The 16,064-nt window shown below is 38.9% G+C and overlaps 2 long non-coding RNA genes across 2 annotated transcripts in view; one reads left to right on the top strand and one right to left on the bottom strand.

Moving 5' to 3' along the window:
• Nucleotides 1-7,299, top strand: LOC137468636 (uncharacterized). Its single transcript, XR_010996074.1, has 2 exons — nt 1-968; nt 1,413-7,299. It is a non-coding gene; the product is annotated as an uncharacterized lncRNA (long non-coding RNA).
• The window catches only part of LOC137468634 (uncharacterized), a 22,957-nt gene continuing 13,024 nt past the window's right edge, over nt 6,132-16,064 (bottom strand). Inside the window, exon 3 of the long non-coding RNA XR_010996073.1 lies at nt 6,132-8,106. This is a non-coding gene — a long non-coding RNA (uncharacterized lncRNA). The remainder of the gene's footprint in view (nt 8,107-16,064) is intronic.

The raw sequence follows: 16,064 nt of genomic DNA, 5'->3' as shown, positions 1-16,064 counted from the left end.
AGATGAGCATCTGTATGGAAATTATTTCTGATTGTTCAACATGCAATTGGTTTTTCTAGTATTAAAAAAAAAAAAAGAAAAACTCTATCAAAGCCTTTACTCTTACCATGAAACACCATCCAAGATTATTTAAGTATTTATTTTCTCTACTAAGCATGTGAAGTGGCTAAATTTTCCATTTCCTGATTTCACTGATTCCAAATAGGAGAAAACTTTATATAGCAACAAGTCAAAAAAGTTCAGAAAGGAGAAATCTGGGAAACTTGTGCTTCAAAAACCTAAAACACCTATCTATTTAGTTGACCAAGAAGCATCATTGCATAAAGAACATAGATAGAAGAGATTCCTCACAACTTCTTAACTTAGTTTTCACTATCTTTTCTAATGTGAGGATGCCTGAGCTAAACACAGATATAAATATATTTACTAGTGGGAGATGTAACATCACTGTTGAAATTCCTGCAGAACAGAAAGAATTAACATACACACTACTGCCTCTCATCTGAGAACTCTACAAAATTATCTTCCCTCTCCTTTGCCTCTCAAAGATTTCATCTTTTGATAAGACAAGAGTTTGCTACTTGCTTTCCTGCCTCTATCCTATAACATCAGCTTTTTTCCAAGACCAATTTAAGCAGGAAGGGGTTGGGGGTATTTCTTTGTTTCATAGCAGAAGCCAGATTTCATTAACACATCTCTGAAGATACAAAGTTTGTGTCTCCAGCTGACAGAGACAGACCAATGTCAACCCCTTGGTGTGGGATGCATGCAAGAAGTGCCTCTGCCTGGAAACCAGAGTTGCTGTGACAGTGGAAATCCTGGGTGTGTTATGTCTCCATTACAGGCAGGAAGCAGCCCACAGTAGCTATGGCAGGCAGTTCATAGGATGAACAAGACTTCATGTCTAGTGGGACATCACACAGAGTTAAAAAGCTCCTGTGAACTGCCAACACTGGACTGTGATCCAGGTTAGAAATCTGTTATCTTATAAATTCCTTAGAATGTGTGAAACATCTCCAGAAGAAGAGATGGTTAATAGATCTCATTTTCCATTAGGTGGTAGTTAGTCAATTCAACTAATTTAATAATACGTGGGGAAGTGTGTTTATTAAAAAAATGCATTAAGCTATGCACTTAATGTATATGCTTTCAGCATGTTTTCCATAGCCTTATGTAAACAGAGCTCAGTTCACAAAGCATCTTTCATCCCTGCCGCTTCCCTTTTTCCTGTCACACAAAGATAAGGCTTCTGTGAAGTTTGGAAAAATAATTTTTCACTTTATTAAAATAGCAGATTTTTCAGATAAACCATATTGTTTACAGGAAATAATTTCCCTGCTGAGACAGTGATGTTATCAGACAACAAACAATTCTGACTGACATAAACTGCATTTCCTTCGTCCTGCTTCCAGGGCCCTTGTACTGTTCCATGGATCAGGCCTTCCTTGGCTGCAAAGGTGGACAAGTGAGGGATCTGCTGCTCCTTAACAGAAAGGGAAAACCCAGTGCCAGAGAAGACCCTCATGTTTTAAGTTCAAGTCTTAAGCAGTTTTAACTTTGTACTCTCCCCAGACACAAAGCCTCTACAAAATATGAATTAAGCTGGTCAGAACTGGCAGAGCTGGTTAAAAGGAAGTGAGTTGAATTTTGGAAGAGTCTTAGTAAACACAACAGACAAGTAAAGCAAATATCAATAAACATATATTGAAATACTTGTATTTTTAGCACAAGACAAATCCAGGAAGAATAAAACATATGAATAAATGTATTTTCCAAATTGCTGTGAAAAAATCCACATTGGCTATACCTCGGTGTTTTTCAAGAGAAATTTAATTTTTGACTTACCACTGATGTCATATCTATAAAAAACTTCCAGACAATCTTATAAATCATTCACATTCTATCTTTTCCCAAGATATTCATCCCTTTTTGGTTTAGGCCATCACTAGCACCATGGAATTATCACTGTTTACCTAAAAAGCATCAACAGAATGGTAGGAAAAAGTGAACTACACTATTTAAAACAGTTTCAAATTCTGCAAGGTTATTTTATGCTTGGAACCCTCGAACACATATTCTAGAAGTTTAGTTTTAGTTTAGCACAAACCAGATCTTCCAAACATTACCTCAACAAGGAGGAACAGTACCAAAATCAGTGTCTGATTCTCAAATGAAGATTTTCACAAAACAAAAAACAAGCCAGCACTCACAACACTCACAAGTGCAGCCAAGCCCAGGGAAGGGTGCTCACAGGCACAGTACTCATTCCCCTATCAAATCCTCACTTAAAAAAACCAAAACCAAACAACTCCTTCTTCCCTCCACCAAATACTTGTCCTGACACTCTTCAATGAGTGTGTTTAGTCCCTTAGGAGAAGCCAAACTATTTGAAACATTTGATACAGTGTCATTATAACCTACTCTACTGCCTATGCAACCAAGCAGTAGCTAAATAAAATCCAGAAACCTGGAACTACAAAGAACTCTAACTCTTGAAAAACCCAACTATTCAAATACTTTCATTAATTAAAGCTTCAACAGGCTCATTGGTTTACTACATTTGAGGATTCCTTTTTCCCATCAGACTTTTTTTCTTTTTTGTCACTGTACTATTGTGTGGCTCCATGAGCTTGTGCTGCACACAGTACACCAAGCGAGGACATGGATCCAGTCTGAGGAAGGAGAGGGAGAGCATTTCACTGCTCCCCGTGACACCAGAGAGCTGTGCTAGTTACAGAGCGTGCTCCTTCCTGTGAGCAAGGGCAGAAATCACAGTGGGATGAGGCAAGAGCATGTGTCAGCATTCGCCATCACATAACAAGTGACAGCAAAGCTGCAAGATGTTACAGCCTCGCAGGGAAATCCTTCAGTCTTGGCACTTTCCTCCTGCTTCAGCACAGCTGTCAAAACTCGGCATTCCCAGAGCAGGACAATCCACAGCAGCATGGGTGAAGACACCAGAACTTGAGGAAAGTTCTCTCAGGCAGAGTCAGGGACATCACAAGGCACCTGATTCTGGGAAATGGAAGAAAATAGACAGACATCCAGATTCTTCCTGGAGATAAGCTTTCCATGTTTTTAATTACATCATCTCTCCTGAGGAGGAGAGCTTGCCTCCCTCATTCTTCCCTAGTTCATCCCAGCTGGAGATATGTGTTTTGTAGCAGTTAAACAGATGCACTGAATAAAAATCTAGAAGAACAGTTTTGTACATGCAGAAGTGCACACACAGCAAACACATGGTTGCACTGCAGTGTTCACACAGACACGGGTGATCTTCAGATACAGGATTTGAGGTTATCTCTTCCATGCAGTATCCTCCAGTGCCGTATATTGCATAACACCTGCCCACAAGGACTTCCACGTATTAAAAAGACCTCTTCATTTTGTAAGCAAAAATATAAGCACAACAAAAAGTTCAATTATAGCAAAATGGGGCTCATGTGTGTGAATTTAAATGACGACCAATCCTCTTACTGATTTTTATAATATAATTGGCCTCATAAGTAAAAAATATTAGATTTTAAGAGTCTGAGCCTTTCAAATATTAACAAGGATATCAGATTGTAAAAGTGATCCTCAAGAAGCCTGTTTATCCTTTATGAAGATGAGGAATTCCATGTACCCCATTCTTCCATTTGAATAAAAATACTTAAGTTCTTTCAAAAAATTCTACCAAATTTTTTGGTACCTAAGAAAGCCCAAATGCTGAAGCCATACTTCATTTAACAACAAATCCATCAGCAGAATCATCAGTGATTCTGAGACATGATAGAAGAAGAGCTACTAGGAAAACAAGAGATGCTTGTCTTCTTTCTTCTCCTATGCAGATTTCCCCTATCAAAGACATTTATCATTTTTTAAGATAAAAGGGCAACAGAAATTGTTAAAGCTTAGTAGTTTTACTACTTTAATGATCTCTTGGTTTGGGAATTGATTTTACAGTACCCTGTAAATCTATTCCTCCTTTGACAATGATCAAGTAGATAATGAGCAATAAATCACTGCTGCAACTGAGAACTGAACATTCAAGATAAGGATTTAGATTATTTCTGTCATCTGGGGTATCAGACATTGCTTTTTCAAGCAAAGATATATTGTCACAGTTTATTTGCAATTAGAAAGATATGGATCCCATCAGTTAAAGCCTGTTTCCCAACAAATATGTAGGCCTTTATACAGCCAGAATCATAATTTCAGCATGAAGAGATTTCTAGAAATACATACTGCTTCCATAGAAATGAGTGCCTACAATACTAAATAGTACTGAATAATTGGATTCCCCCCTTGCCAGTGTCACTTGGTCATTGAGGAAAGTGCCTTTCCAAGTCAGTTGAAGTAAACACCCAACCCCCAGCCCCACCACTTGTTATAGCTGAGTGTAGGATGTTTACAGGAACTAAAAATTAGCTGAACTATATAAATACAGGAGTGCCTTTCAGGATATCAAAAAATAAATCTGCACAGACATACTCTGGTGTATTTGCACCACTCATACAGTACATGCAACTCTTATTAACCTTCACTAACACTGTTAAGTCAATCCATGCATTTTAACGTTTAATCTTCTGAATATCAGAACACAGTAATGTCCATGTACAATCCTTGATGTTGTAGAGATCCAAAAGCAAAAATGTTTCTCTCTCACAGCCCCTGTGGAAGAGCATGCTATTGCACTTCCATGCCAAGGCCCTTGATCTTCAGTACAGGCACCTTCTAGAAATCCCAATTTTTAAAACTGAAACTCAACTCTAAAATACATATGGGAGATAAATGGGTGGTACAAACTGGGAGTCCCCAAAAATGTCCATCTCAAATTCTATGCAAAAACAACCCTTTGTTTATAATTCCACAGTCTCCTCGTATGCTAAATTTTACAGCATTTGTTGCAACATTTGTACACCTTATTTTTGTGTTCTTAAAATTATTCCCATTTCTCCTCCAGAACTTTTTAAGGCACTTCTACTATTTCAATTATTTTCATTCTTATTTTCACCTCCAGTTTCAGCTACTCAGAAATACAAGTCATTTTAATAGCAGAAGAGCAAAACACTCCTCAGCCTCAGCATCTTAACTTGTATTTTGCAGGCGTATTTAATTTGATGTCCAGTCTTGAACAAAGACCTTAGCAGTGCAGGAAGATAAAATTTTGATGAACCCAGTCAGTCAAGAGGCCAAGCCTCAGCCTTCTCCAAGTTCTTCTCTGAACAGGTGTTTGCAGCTTTACTGGGTAAAAGGAATCACAGATGCAGATTATTTCATGCATAGAGGAGGGGGGAAGCCCTCCAAATATTTTAACAGTTGCTCTTTGTATGAAGGAAAACACAAGCTCAAGCAATTCTGCTGTACGCAGCTGTGAGTTCCAAGCAAGGAAAGACCGTGCTCAAGCAGGCCAGTGCAAAGTCACCAAGGACTTTGGGGTATTGCTCACAAGTGGTCACAAAACGTGCTCAGAAAAATACCACAGGCAAGCCGAACACTGGACTTAACAGACACTCCACCTACTCATCAAGGGTCAACCTTGGTATTCATCACAAGCTTTTAGTACCAAAGGCAGTTGTACCTTGCACCTGCACATACAGCTAATGTCAGCCACCAAAAACAGTAGCTGTGTGGCCACTGTGTCACTCTGGATCCCCAGCCTGATTTTCATTCAGGTATTTCCCTCTGCTGCAAAACACCAGGAACTGATCCATGTCACACATCATTGGCTTCACATGAACAAGATGAGGTCATTTGCTTGCTGAGCATCAGTATCAAATCAAATCTGCCTCTTCTGTTCCCAAACTTCACTTGCTGTGTTTGTGAGCCTGTCTTGCCTCATTCTGCAACAGCTGCTTCAGCTCCTCATCCCTACCAGAACTACACAGCTGCCAGGCCAAATCCCCATCAGCCCTTCCCAGATATCCCAGTACTGCGAAGTTCACCTGGGATCATGGCATAAATATGCATTTAGACAACACTACAATACCCACCTTCTTCAGCTGCAAACAACAGCCACATTTGACACACATTAAGATGTTAGGACTTGGTATTTCATGACCAGAGAAAGCAGATCCTTTCATTTAATTCAAACACTTGGCAAAAAACAAACAAACAAACAAACATTTCAAATAAAAATACAGTGTGGGTTTAAAATTTATTTATTTATTGCAGTTATAAGCCACTTCAAATTATTTTCATGTGCTGACATGTGACAGCTGTGTTTGAGTACATGGATTAGACACCAGTACAATATAAAGGTATGCACAAGTTCAATTCCACAAGACTGGACTGACAAACTGTGCGAGAACAAGGCTTATTAAAAAAAATAAAAATAAATAAAAATAAATAAATAAAAGCAGCTCTTATGTAGCACGTGGAATGGCTAAGACAGCACTAACCAAAATGAACATCAGATTAATTATAATACGTTTACTTTGAACTAAGAAGCTTGTTAACAAAACCATTTCCTTTCTTCTAAGTCCAAATATTGTCTAGAACTAGGAAATGCTAAATGTTTACAGCAAAGAAAGCTTGAAAAAAGACTACCAGCATTTTTTTCAAGGCATCAACCTCTGCAGCTTCTGCATCAAAGTCCTTTTTATAAATATACAGCCAGGATTTATCAAACCAAGTAAGACCGTTATTTTTTAAAAAGCTATTTTAACTGACCTTGTATTAGGTGTGCATATTGCTTTACAAATATTTGTAGAGGTGCTAGCAATGAATTAGATCAATAAATTAATTCACAACCTTCTATCACCACACATGTTCCTGTGTCACCTGACGGGACACAGGGTAAGGAACAAAATGGTTACAGAAATGGGACCATCACAGAATAATGGCTGTCCTTGGTTCACCTTTGGTAATCCACTGACAGCTTCAAAATTATCATCTTTCCAATGCTTATTAGTCCAGCTTTCCCAGGACTAAGAAAGCTTCCTAGTTTTAATTCTGATAAGTTAAGGAGAAAATATTTTACTTTTTAAAAGTATCTGTATTTTTGGTCATAATCATCTTTTACAGAACCACTATAGTGAAGCTAAACAAATACCTAGGTTTGGTATACTAACATTTAAATTCAACAAAGTATTTCATTTAAGTGTTAGGGAATAAAAAAATAACATTGAGGGGGGAGAACAGAGAGCTAGATTGTTGCAAGAATATTTTTTCTATCAGCAGCAGTTACTCTCATTGGCCATCCCTTTAAAAATAGAGGACTAGAGTGAAACAAAGAAGGAAAGAAATCCCAGGCAAGATCCAGGCAACAACATGTGCAGATCCCACTGGAGAGAAGTGGAAGGCTGAAGCTTTTCTGCAGATACTGTTCATGATGACACAACTGTTTTAAGTTGTTCAGGAACTTAACCAGTGAAGACTTCTGAAGGAATATTTTCAAAAGCTGTTACTTCCATAAAAAGCAAACCATGGAGGGGGCAGCACAAACCACACCACAGACATGGCCATGCACTGTGGATTGGGCTAACAGCAAAAACAGACCGGGTGATATGTTTTTAACCTTTATTTTGGTCTTGGGTTATGCCCAGCTAACAATTAGAAGCACAACCTTCTCACAAGGAGACTCTGAATACAGAATTCCAGAGAAAACAAAAAGCAAGGCACAGCAGATATGAGGCCTGCTAAGTATTGGACAGCATTGATAATAATTTTTCCTCGCATCCCTAAGTAATAGAAGCTGCTGAAACAGACCACTGATAAAGCAATGAAGAGTTCATAGCTAACTGTAGAAGTTCACCACCACTTGTCATTTCAAGGAAGCCTAACCCTGTAGTTATAACACAAAGAAGCAAAGAGCTCGGCTTCGAGCAATGCGTGCACAGCTCTGGATCCCCATTTCAGATCAGATTTCAGGAGATCACACCTACCAGCCCAAGGAATTCACGGGGAGGCAATTCATCTCTGTCTGTAGAAACACTGCTTGACAAATACAAATGCACAAATGTATTCATGACAGCTTCTCCTTCTGCTGTTGTCCAAGCATAGCCAGGTGCAGCAAACATCTGACTGAAAGCTGGAGCTGGTACAGCTTCCAGTCGGGGATGTTTACAGCAACAGACTATGATACATCACTCCAAGGCCTTGGTGCAGAGCAGCTGGTCACCTCTAGGAGAGGAAAAAAAAAAAAAGAAAGGATTTAAGACTAGCTTCTGTAGCATTCCAGCCAATTACTGTGCAGCTAATATTGAAGAAAACATGTTTTTATATTCAGTAGCAAAAATAGTTTTAGATTCACACACAACTTACATTAAGTTAACATTTCTAAATGTAGCAACTAGATTAAAAATTCTCAATTTCAATACACATTTTGGGATGTCTCTAGATTCAAATATATTCATTCTTATTTATATATTACTTTACATTTATTTATAAATATATATTTCATTTATACATTTAAAATAGGCATAAAATAATTATTCTTTTAAAGATACATTGACTTTACTTCCCTATAGGCTCATTCCAGGAGCTCTCAAAAACAGACTTCCACTTTGAACTTTCCCATGAATTTGAAAATGGCTATTCTCTCATTAATATTTATGGTTTTAAATACAGCTCTATGCAAAATTAAGGACAGAAGCAAAAAGCAAGCCATGTTCTTAATGAAGAAACACCAGAAACAGAAACTAGACAGAATTCTGAAAATATTTACTCTCAAGGTCAGAATTCTGCCTGATCAATTTAAAGCTCTATTACAACCAACTGATTAAAATAAACCCAAATCAAACCTACCCTCTTTGGGTAAGCATTAAAGGAGAGGGACGGGGTGAGAGGGAAAGCAACCTCAGGATGGAACCATTTCAATCCCCATCTTCAAGTTCCTATCAAAACTCCCACAACACTTGCATTCAGTTCTGCAACATTTTTTTCTCTAAGTTAAAAGACTATTTATAATATTAAAATTTAGTATTTACATTGTATAATAATCATAGAGGAAATAGTGTACATTACACCCAAGTATTTTACTAAAAGCATTTCACTCAGCTGGTTGTTGCACCTTCTCCTAATACACTGATTTCACATCGTGGAATTGGGAGCATTCAACCATTCTGGCTTGATCATATTCACATACTACTTAGAAGCCTTAATTTTATAAGTTTATAGCAGAATGCCTTCCTCCCACTAACAGAGCTGCAAGCAGAATGATATATTCCCCATTTAGCAGTCCTTATCACTTTCAAATGAAAATCATTTTTCAAGTCACAAGTTTTCCAGTGCCAGATTATACATAAACTTCATCAATTCAAGGTTGCTTGAATTGATGCAACTCATATAACCAGAAATTATGACAATGAGTTTAAAACTGAAGAAAAACTACTATATTTAAGATTTCTCAAGTTACAGAAACCCAGTCATATCCAGTTTTCAAAGGAAGGTTTCCCTCTGCAACACAAGAAATTGTTACTAGTAAGCGAATTTTGTTATTACAGCAGCATGCCAAGATTAACGAGGAAGCGGCATGCAGTCACTATGGATACCATGCTGACCTTCATTATTTTTGAGAATAACTAACTAAAAAGCCAGTGGTCATTTGCAACAAAGGCCTCTTCAGGCTGTTCCAAAGCTGAAAATTCCTATTTTACATTGGAAAGAAATAGGCTATTTCATGCAGAGGTAGGCACATGGTATTTGACTAATTAGGCTGCTGAGCATTAAGTTGCAATGAACCATTTCTTTGGCTGCTTTCTTGAACACTTCTTAAGGAATAATGAAGGTTACTACAATGTTACCTGCCCAAAGAGAACAAACTCTCCACAACCTTTTGTTTTACCATATACATCATCACAAAACCGCCCATCTACATGACAATGACATCACTTGCTGCTTTATTGGATTCACTATCAACCATAAATACCTGCATAACATCTTACAAAGTAATTATACTTGTATAAAAGGAATTGAAATTTTCATTTCCAAACGTGGTGTTGAAAAAAGGCAGAGGCATTACTGGTGACAGTACAACTACATGCTTGAAAGACACCAATTTCTAAACAAGTTCAGTCAAAACTGAAACCATACATTCAGTAAGCAGCCTCTTCAGCTATTTCCCCAACCACTTTCTTCTTTTCAAACAAAAAAGTAGAGAGCATACTCCAATTTTCCTTAATGGCACAGCCCTCTTGTTTCTGTAAAGACTAAAAGCTGTGAAAATAACCATGAGTTTTGCTAATATCACAAGCTGAAGAACATTGGCTGCTGGCTTCCATTAATGCCTTTAACTGTTTCTCTTGAGAACACTAATAGAAGATACCATTCTTTGAAGTGTGCAGTCCCCTCCTAACTCCACACACAGAGAACACAAGGAATGATGAAAATCTTCAATTATACATTAAGTCCTTCTGACACCTGAAATTTACCTCTTTGTTATTAACAGCAACATAAGATCACCTGCCTAGGAACTGTTCTTCAGCTGTCAATACTCCAAAATAAAAACAACAAAAAAAAAATTAAAATCCTTATTTGACTACCAGAAAATTTATGAATGCTGGCTGTTGACTTCCATTGTGAAGTTCTTCCTACTGTATTTAGTTTGTCTGCAGTTCAAGAATCCCTTTAAGAGTTAATTAGGATTTAATGTTTAATTCTCATTTCTCTTCTGGTCAATATGCATGACTTTAAAAAAAACCCTCATGGGATTTCCTTCATGGAAAAGCCAGTATTTAGAAGAGACACCATTACAATACTGTTTATGTTCATTCACCAGTTCCAAATCAAAGCCATGCAGATCACCAAGATTTACTGCAATTTTCCCAAGCCTCCATCATTAATTTAGCAGTCACACTGAACTTTTCTTGCACCTTTCATGAACACCTTGAGCAAAAAGTCCAGTAAGACAGGAAGGAGGAGAAAGAAGAATGGAAGAAGGTGAGGAAGCAAACAGGCAAAGAGCTTCCTCCTTCTCTTCCCCCACATCTTAAAGACTTCCTCACTCTACAACCACCGTCACCACTGAAACTCATTGTATTTGGGACTTCAGTCGCCACATAAAAATGTTGAAATGTGAATGGAGCCCAAGGAGCCTGTGTGTGCATGCTCGTTGCTCGTGTGTTTGGAGCCAAGATCTTGTCAGTCAGTCCATCCATCAGTCAAAGCAATTTAGCCTCAGATGCCTGATGCAAGCACAGAGTGATGAGAAATGACAGAGGCAGACAGATGTTCACTGTTGCCATGAGGTTTTTTTTGAAGTGATGCATATTAACCTGAAGAGAACTGAGAATTAAACATTAAAACCTAACTATTAAAGGGCTCCTTGAACTGCACACAAATTGAAATACAGTAGGAAGAACTTCACAGTGGAAATAAGAGCTTCCACTGTGAACTGCAGTGAACTTCTAACACCCACACAGAGTTCACTGTAGCACTACAAATTAACAATACCCAGCATGAGGAATTACAGTGAAGTAGGAAGTGAACACAAGTAGTTTTAACACTGCATTTCCTGTGCATTTTCAGAAAAACATGTTCAGCTTCTTTTGATCACTAATACTTACACAGTGCAACTAATAAATTCAGCACAAGAGGGAGAAAGACCTTTGAAACTGGGACATGAATTCTAACACAATAAAAGACTGAATCCAACATTACCAATTGTAAAGAAAGAGGAAAAAAGTGTCTTTGTATTTTAAAAATGTCTGGGAAAGCATGAAATAGAATGTTACTAGCACGCCTCAGATGGAATTTCAGTGAGGGCTGGATGCATACACCATATGTAATTATTTCAGTAAAACAAACAACGAGAAGTCTGTGTGGTAAATTAATTATTTTTATCTGACAAAAGGAGTTCTAAGGAGGACAGACTACTGAAATGGATAATGGTGCGAGACAAAATAAAGTTCAAATCCTGATTCAAGATTACCCCACATCTTAAGTCTGAACAAAGTTTGAAAGTCATAAATTTAGTGTGCTCTGCCTAAGAATGATGGCAGCAGTTACATACTCCCTTTTTCCCCACCACAGTCTCATATTCCTCTGGCTGACCAACACACCACAGCCTAAAGAAACCATATGTTTATTTATGGAACAGCATCTTGGGTCTCCATGGGGTGGAGTACCATACCCAAGATGTCATTCAGGCCAATGAAGTCTTTATTTCAGGGAAGTTCTGCAGTAACTGGTAATCTCCACAGACACCACAGGAGGTAGGAAGTGGCTAATTTAAGGTCATTTTGCTTTAAAAATGAGCTAAAAAATTAAAACTCATTTACCACACTAAAAAGTTATCATAATGAATTACCCTCAAAGTCCCAACCACAAGGTTAACCTGCAATCAAGAACAGAAAACAGAAGAAACAGTATTACCACCCTTACTTGTATTTCTCTTCTTCAGTACACAGTCATCCAGCTGTTTATATTGCTATGCAACATACAGCAACATGCACTGTTATTTTCACTTTCTAGATTTTAAAATTTTCCAGCAGGACAGCCTCATCCCAATGCACAAGAGAAACCTGAACAACCAGAACTACAAAATTAGAGGAGAAATATGAATACTATGAATGTATTAGGCCAGATTTCACATAAAGATTCCATCCTTTCCCTCAAGTTTTCATTGAAGTAGCCCTTTCTCAGTGTCAGCAAGAAATTTTGATTATACAACATGAGTAGGTTTGACATTATACTGCTACCTATGCCATAGTTCTAATTTCATAGTTTCAGCTATTTACCTCCTTTGGTCCCTCTTACAGGAAAGGAACTTTTGCCTCATTCCTGGTAAAGAGCTATAGGGAAACTAGATTGCTCAATGTGGGACAGATTATTGTAGATATTTAATAATAAACTATTAAAACAAATCACAGCTCTCTTTACTTGATGTATCTCCATGTTATACTGAAGAGTCTTCCAACTGCTAATACGGGCCTATAATGTGTCTTTTCTTCTTCTAAGGCAACCAATCTCACTGATCCAAGATGATAAAACCTCCTGTAAATCTGGGCTCTTTCATTTTAAAGGCATCTTTAAAGCATAACATTCAGAATATCCTCCAATCTGAAAAAAACACAAAAAAGTTCATACCAGTGATCTGATTGCTCTAAGAGAGTGGAAGACAGAAACACAAGGACAAAAAGCAACCTTAAACTTGACAAGAAATAGAAATTAAGAATACACCTAATAGATGTTCATTGCAGTGCCCTCTAAAAAAAATCTAAATATCAGGAATGGTAAAGATTTAATTATTTGTAATAAGTTCACTACTGAAGTCCTCTACACCTGCTGACTCAAAGAGCACGGATGGAAAAACGTCCCTAAAAAGACAGAAACCAAAAAAATCTATATAAGTATGTCATTTGTTAAGTAGGTTGTTGGTTGTTTGGGGGTTCTTTTGAGTGGATATCAATTGAGTCTGGTGTTGCAGACTCCAATCAATGACACATTTAGCACACTCCTTCACTTAATGGCTTTGCACTCACATTTGCAATTATAATTCTCTGGTGATATCAGCTGCCAACAATAGTTCTCTGTAACACTGTGAGGGAACAAGTAGAGAACTGCAAGCAGACATTCCAAGTCCCTTTGCTTACCTTGCTGAACAAGGGCACATTTGGACAGACTGCTAACAGGCAGGTGCAGCAACTAAGTCTGCAGCAATTACTAAATTGCTGCAGAAGCTGGTAAGGGCCAGGCCACCAAGAGATCCACAGGGAATGTTCCCATTTTAAGGATAATCTTCTCTGAATGCATTCCAATCCTTCCAAATGAGTATAGCTGCAAATATGACAAGTCCTGGCATCATCACACTGTATTTTGAAAGCAGAGTCTGGAGGCTGCTAGTGCTGCAGCCTGTAGATCCTGCTGAAAGTACAGTGTCACAACCACCGATTTTCCCTGCTGTATAAAGAGGGCTCAACTGCTCCACTGCAGTTAACCTGAAGGATATCAGACTGAGAAGCAATCTATACACTGGTATCAATTCTAACCTTGCTCCCAGAGCATATACACTTTTTAAAATTACTTCAAAGAAAATAAGCTCAACCCAGCAAGCATGCAAGTTACGAACACCAGGTAAGTGCACAGCACTCGGGTTTACAAAACATCTTTGTTCTTATGCAGAAGTTTTTGGGGTTTTTTTAAGAAAGTCAATTACTTGTTTTGCAATAACACTCAGGAGATCCATTCTTTTGAGCATACTTGTAATCCTGCTTCCACAGAGGAAACAGTGCATGCCAGAACAGCACAGACATGGCATCCACTTCAGAATCAACAATCTCAAAAAGAAAACCAAAACCATACAGCATGAAATATTACAAAACTCCTTTCAACTACTTTCATACTGATTATCTCTATTTGAAATGCAGATTTCACCAAGTCCTTCTCAGAAAATAATCTTCAGGATTTACTGACAGTAATTTGAACCAGACAGTGTGCTGGCCAAGCAGCTCATTTTGAAAACATTAACTCCATACTATAGAATCAATCTTACATCAGATCTGACAAATGGGCTTGGAAAATTACTGCTTTCAGAGCCTCTCAAAACACCATCTCCCCCCAGAATCAAGCTACCTCCTTCAATAATTCATAACAAACAAGAATTAAAATAGACTTTAATCTTAGTTTGTAAATTTTCCAGAAAAACTTGAGTTATGTTTCCCTACTTGGAACAACATAAGAGCTGAAATTTAGTTACTGGACTAATATAACACGAGGCATACAACTTTTTGAAGAAGACAGAATTAACTTTTAGTAGGAATTTTTTTTCCCTAAATAATCAAAATAATTTTTGATTTTCCTACTGACTGTTAAAAATTTTGCTTACCAACTACTAAATTAGTTGTTTTTTTCCCTACATTCTATGCAGCATTACACCAAGATTCATTGAATCATAGAATATTCTGATTTGGAAGGGACCCATCAGGATCATGAAGGCCAACGCCTGGCCCTGCACAGGACACCCCATGAATCACACCATGTGTCTGTGAGTGTTGTCACCTACTAAAGCATTATGGCATTCACAGGAGGTTCCCACCATCCTTGTGCCTGACAACTCAAAACAATAGAGTCCCATCACCTTCTGGAAGGAACATGGAAAAAGCATGGATGAAATGCATTTTGATAATCTTAAGGAGTTAAATATTTATCAAAGGCAGAGCACAGCCAACTCCTGGGGGGCTCTGATGAAAGCTGAATGGCCCAGAGAACATTCTTTGACTTCAGGACAACTTTCAGGACATGTCTCTGACCACAGACTCACCTGGAGTCCAAGGTGCCTAGAGCTCCATGAACAGAAGGGAAGCAGGCCTGGAAAACTGGCCAGATCTCTGTATCACACAGCTGCAACGAGCAGCTGAACACCTAGCTGCAACTCAGCCAGGTAGTACTCCAGGGGCCATCCCAGAGCTGCAAACACTCACAAGCACCCATGAAGCTGGGCAGAGCACACCCTCAGCAAATTGGCAGGGGATCAGAAAGTGCAGGGAAGAGAGTGATCACACAGGGAATGGCAGCACTTCCACAAACAAACATACACAGATAAGCCCAAGAATGGGGCCAAACCAAACCTCATCAGGCCCAGAGCAGGAAAGCAAAGCTGTGCCCCAGGGCAGAAGAACCCCATACCCCCCAGCACAGGCTGGGGAGGGCTGGCACAGCACCAGCCCTGCAGGAAAGGGCCCAGGCGCTGGGGCAGATGCCAGAGGGAACTGGAGCCAGTGGGAAGGGGGTGATCCCTGCCTGGCCGGACACTGGCAAGGTCACTCTGCACACATCTGGTGCCCAGGTGGGGACCCCACTCCAGCAGAAGCCTGAGGAACCAAGGAGGGTCCAGCCATGGGTACCCAGGTAGGCAAGGGCCTCAGGGGCATCGTCCACAGAGAGAGGCAGAGGGAAGACCAGGCCTGTTTTCTCTGGCACACAGAACAAAGGGACATTCTGAGAGCTGTCTACAGCCACACCAAGATGGGAGCTGTAAAGACAGTGCAAACACCTGCCCTGGCAGATGAGGTAAGGAAGAGCAATGGCCACAAAAGGCACCATGGAATACTCAGGTTGGATACAATGACAATCTTTTTCACTAGGAGGGTGGTGAAAAGCAGGCACAGGTTTCACATGGAAGCCATGGGCTTGAGGCTCTT

The sequence above is a fragment of the Anomalospiza imberbis genome, chromosome 1 (assembly GCF_031753505.1).
Source record: "Anomalospiza imberbis isolate Cuckoo-Finch-1a 21T00152 chromosome 1, ASM3175350v1, whole genome shotgun sequence".
Lineage (NCBI taxonomy): Eukaryota > Metazoa > Chordata > Aves > Passeriformes > Viduidae > Anomalospiza > Anomalospiza imberbis.
This window is presented reverse-complemented; position numbering and strand designations above follow the sequence as displayed.